The 5,360-nt window shown below is 41.7% G+C and overlaps 1 protein-coding gene and 1 pseudogene across 1 annotated transcript in view; both read right to left on the bottom strand.

The window, feature by feature from the left end:
- The window catches only part of MLLT10 (myeloid/lymphoid or mixed-lineage leukemia (trithorax homolog, Drosophila); translocated to, 10), a 318,731-nt gene that overhangs the window by 276,784 nt on the left and 36,587 nt on the right, over positions 1–5,360 (bottom strand). The gene's annotated exons all lie outside the window — the stretch shown is intronic.
- Positions 1,727–3,887, bottom strand: LOC102850290 (annotated as a pseudogene).

Below are 5,360 nucleotides of genomic sequence, written 5' to 3'. Positions count from 1 at the left end.
CACAAAAAAAAAAATTTTTTTTAAAAATTAAAAAATAAGAAACATCACCTAAAAGTATAGAAACCCAAGTCAAGAAAAAGCCTTAGTATTTAATTAGGAACAATGAACACAATTAAGTAAATTATTACAATAGCCTGATGATTGTCAATTCCAAGTTCACTTCCCTTTTCTTCCCTACCGATAGAATTCTAATCTTTATTCATGACTCATTGAATCAATGCATTCACTTATGATCACATTTTCAAGCATTTCTGAAAAAAGCCAGTAATATTAAGCTTAAGTTCTTGAGTTGGATATTCAAGAGAACTCATTTAGGGAAACTACTCAGCTAAGAGCGTTGTACTGCCTTCTGTGTGAAACTTAAAATGACTGGAGATACAGATGCTAAACTATGGTCAAGGGACAACCTTATAAAAGAAAACAATGGGGGGGGGAAGAAAACAATGGGCTAAACAGCGGGCTACTTACCCCATGAAACTGTATTGTAAAATGCTTCCCTAAATACTTTTTAAGATAAAAATAAGCTTCATATCTGAAGAAGCCATTATAATCCAATCTGTTACTAGCAGCCAAATTCAATACTTAATAGAACCAGAGAAAATGCAAAAATGCTCCACTGTAACATATTTAAAACACAAGTAGAGAAAAAGAAGTCCCACGGAAGACAATTCTTCCTGAATAACTCAGTTACAACATACTAAGATAGACCAATCCCTCAATAAGATGGATCAGCACAGTGGCTGCAGCAATGGGCTCATGTGTGTCAAGAGATTATGAGGATGGCACAGGATAAGATAGGATTCAGATCTGTTGTTCATAAGGTCAGTATGAGTTGTACTTGAGTCAACAGGATCAACAACAGCAACAACACTGAGTTCAGAATTAACAGAATACTGAAAAACTAAATCTAAACAGAATATTGAAACACTAAATCTAGATTTTTATGTACTCTTCTTGCTAGATCTCACACTGAAGAAATTTGTACTTGTACTCATAATATGGTATTAATGGATATATAATAAATATGGTATTAATGGATACAAGAATGTAGTGGAAATATTAAAACACAAGTTAAGCCAACAGTGAAATGTTAATAACTGCCCTAGACTGGGCAGAGTACAGATATTCAGCAGATTTTTAATTATTTTTTAAACTGTTCAGTTTATTTATTATTTTTTTTTTAATATGGCTACAAAGACAGCATGAGATCCTACACCTAGACTAGCTCTCCAGATGGAAGGACTTGGGTACAGACAAGAAGCAGAGCTTGCCTTTTTTTTTTTTCTTTCTTTTTCCCTTTTTTTAAAAGAAGCAAGCCAACAGGTTGATTGGAATGGGGCAGGAGGCTTGCTAGAAGCTTCCATTTTTAAAAATCTCCTCTCGCTCCTCCCCCCCAAAAAAACCCTTGAAAACTAATTTTAAAAATCCCAACAACAATAAAGTGTCACGTACATAAAATGAACTTCAGGAAATGGCCGGGGGTGGGATTTTCTTCTGTTCAATGACTTGAAATATATTTTTTATTTTAAGTTCTGTCCTTCATGTTTTATGGGGGGAAAAGTTCAGCCTTTTTGTTGCATGAAACTAAAATTGGGCAAGGTAGGGGCTGTGGGGGAAAGGGGTAGGCGCTGGAGTGGGGAGGTGTCCTTTCACCAGCTCCTGGTAATAACACCTCCCTTCTTCTTGCATAATTTCTGGCATCTTCCTGCCTGCAATGCAGCCTCCCTCAGGCTCCCGCAGAAATCTCGAAGAGGAGAAGGAAGGAGGGGCAAATCACAAACTCATTGTTGATGCCTGGAGAATAAGTGTCATTCTGGAAGGAGTGGAGGAAGTTCCCTCCTAGCTCGCCATTGTCTTGAGGCATGCCTGGAGGATTGCTAATGCCACTTATGTCATTAGGAGAATTTTTTGGAAGTCCATCTATGTTGCTTGACCCTAATGATCCTTTCATGTGGTGAGGCTCCTTGCTGCCCATGCCTTCCATTGGGCCGTCAGAGCCAGGACTCACCATGAAGTTGGACCAGCTGCCTCCAGGCAGCACCGGATGAATTATTGTGTAGATGTTGTCACCGGAATTTGCTGACTCTGCAGGACTATGTATGCTGGGTGTTCCAGAGGGGCCACCACCACCAGGGGACCCCACAAAGGGGTTAGCACTGTTAGGATTGGGCCAGAGACTGCCAGCTCCCAGGCCCATGTTAATCTCGGGCATGGTGGGGTCAAGGGAGTTGGGTGGTAGATTCATGCTGCTGCTGTAATTCTGTGAGCCAGGACCCATGGGCCCCATTCCTAGAGGAGGGTTCATTCTCTGCATTGATTCTCCCATACTGGGGTGCCCTTGTTGTCAGGTGGGATCCATGTAATTGGGCAGTAATGGCTGTGTCCCAGGAACTTCTCCTGGAGGTTAGCCTCCCATTCTGATCTGGGGCTGCCTACATATCATGGTGACCTGAAAGGCTGACTGTGGGGTACCATCATGGTGCTAGGATCGTGAGGGAGAGGCTGTACATGCAGTGAGGACTATGACCCCGGAGGACCCTGAAAGAAACCTGGTGGGATGGGGCCTGCCAGCATCCCATAATTGGGAGAAATGTTGCTAAGCCCAGGGCTTGGATCAGCTGCTGCACTGTAATCATAAAAGGCTTTCGCTTCACTTGAATGTTCACAAGTGTCTCACCGTTCAGGAGCTGCATAGTAAAGGTCCCAAAATACGCACCACCACAAGTGCAGAGACCCTAGCATTTCTCCCAATGTGATTTTTTCCCCATGGAATCTCCGATAAAAAGGTCTGTGTAGATTTCTATGCTCCTACATACGTAGACATATAAAGCTAACTCTTCCCAATCCTACCCATCCAAGGGCACCACTAAGCCTTTGCTTTGGCAAACATGTTTGCAGAGAAGGTGGTACCAAGCTGCCATCACCGCTACCACTCCAAGCAGCTGCTCTCAAGCTGCACCCTCCCTCCCGGCCACTTCTCCAGCACTCACTCCAGATTTTTAATATTTTTAATAAGAATTTTCAATAAGATTCTTAATAACCCTTTTAAACAGAAGTAAAAGTGATAAAAAGCAAATATGAAGAGCTGTAATTATTCATTCTAGGTGGTAAGTCCAGAAATATTCAGTCTATATATTCCATACCGTTCAGAAATACTTATTATATGTAACTAATATAGCTATTAATAAATTTAAATCTATAATTAATATACTAATGTGTAGTTAATATTATTTTAATATATTCATAATATATAGAACAAACTGACTACATCTTTGGAAAGAGTTTAGTAGGCATCATCAGTTAAGAGAAAATGCAGGGACACAGACTGCAAAACAAGTTCTCATATGCAAGTTCAAAGTGAAGGTAAAGAAAATTTAAATAAGTCCATGAGGGTCCAAGTCATAAAAACTTAAATACATCCCACTTGAACAAAAGAGATCATCTTAAGACATAATGAAACTAATGACCAAAGATCAGACAAGCTGTAGGATGACATCAAGAGGATCATAAATGTTAACTGTCAACAATAAACCAGGTGCTGTCCTGCTTTAATATAAGGGGTGGGGAAAAGAATACCATAAATGAAGAAAGAAAAATGGTCACTAAAAAGACAGGAAGAATTTAAAAAACCAAGAGATGACTCTTCTCGCAAGATGCAGCTCATCAGAGACCTTACCATCAGGCTCTCCTACAAGATACCAAGAACTGTGTGGCCTGGCGAGCCTGGGAGCACCTTCCAGCCACCACTTCCCAAGCATTTGCTAAAGGCTGTGTCCCAGTCCAGGCACGCTTACACCCTGGCAGGCAACAGACCCACTACCTGCTAGGTTGAGGGGCTGTAGATCCACCACCCAGCTGCCACTCCCACTGTCCGGTGCCAGGAGCATTAATATCACATGTACTTTGGGGCTACACCACACAAGACCCCTTGAGATCAAGCAGAAGGGGCTGTGATAGCTTGAGTACGGCAAAAATACCATTTCTGGAAGACAACAATAGGCTTCCTGGTTTGCAATGCAGGTACTTTGGGAGAAGCACTGCTGTCTAGCTATACACGATGCAGAATACCTTAAGCATAAGTGGAAGGGGCTGGGACAGCTCCAGTCAGAAGAAGCCATTTCTGGAGGGGAACAACAGACTTCCTGATTTACCAATCAGGTACTTTTAGGGAAACACGGCTGTTGGGCTTATGGCCCTCTGGGCCTCCTGCCAAGAAGGGATCAAATATGCAGGTACTTCACAAAACACTGCTATGCTCTGGGTCACTATCTAGTTACAACAACCCAATATGTACTAAGAAAAGACTCACATAATGTCAAGAAAGCTTCAATCTGCCTCAATCATCATGAAAAAACAAAATAACCTTCATCCTAAAAAAGCAGACCCAATGAATACCTTATACACAGAGAACCAGAAGAAATGTGTTGATGCGGAGTTATCTGAACAGCTACAGAAGATGATGCAGATGATGGAAGAAACAACATAAGCCATTTAGAGAGCAAATAATCAGAGACAACAATCCAGAAGAAATATATTGACGAGAAGCAACCTGAACAGTTATAGAAGAAAATACAAATGAAAGAAGAATTGATAGTATAGATAAAGAGGTACAAAAACTTAAAAAAAAAAAATCATCCCAAGACAGAGAGACTACAGCCAACATAGTACTGGAAGTAACAGAAAAGCATGAAAATGGAATCCAGAATATTAAGACCAAAATGGCAGAAGTGTCCAACATGCTGGTAGAACAAAAAAGTAGAATTGAAGAGAGGGAACAATCAGTGAGCTGGAAGACAAGAACTTCAATAGAAACATGTTGTTGTTGTTGTTGTTTTTATATAGCGAACCTATGTACAACAGCTCTAAACTCTGCTCTGTCCTGTGCCAATCTGTCTCCGACACACTCATCCCAATTGCCCCAGTCACCAAATCAATCCATCTCCCAGCGGGCCTTCCCCTCCTGCGCCTGCCCTCCACCCTTCCCAGCATGATATCCCTCTCCAAGGACTGGTCTCTTCTTATAACATGTCCAAGGTATGTTAGACAGAGCCTCAGAATCCTTGCCTGCAAGTAGCAGCCCGGTTTTACCCTCTCCCAGGTGAATCTGTTTTCTTAGCAGTCCATGGCACCCTCAGCACTCTTCTCCAATACCAAAGCTCAAAAGCATCAATTCTCCTTCTATCCTCCCTGGTCATTGTCCAGCTCTCTGACACATAAAAAGTGATTGCAAAGACCATGGCCTGTACCAGAGACACCTTAGTCTCCAGAGACACACGGTTGCTCTTGAGCACTTTAGAGAGGTCCCTAACAGCAGACTTTCCCATTGCAATACGTTTCTTAATTTCTTGGCTGCTGGTGCC

The sequence above is a fragment of the Elephantulus edwardii genome, unplaced genomic scaffold (assembly GCF_000299155.1).
Source record: "Elephantulus edwardii isolate Elephantulus edwardi_28Jun2011 unplaced genomic scaffold, EleEdw1.0 scaffold00054, whole genome shotgun sequence".
Classification (NCBI taxonomy): Eukaryota; Metazoa; Chordata; class Mammalia; order Macroscelidea; family Macroscelididae; genus Elephantulus; species Elephantulus edwardii.
The sequence above is the reverse complement of the archived record's forward strand: the minus strand, read 5'-3'. Positions and strand labels throughout refer to the sequence as shown.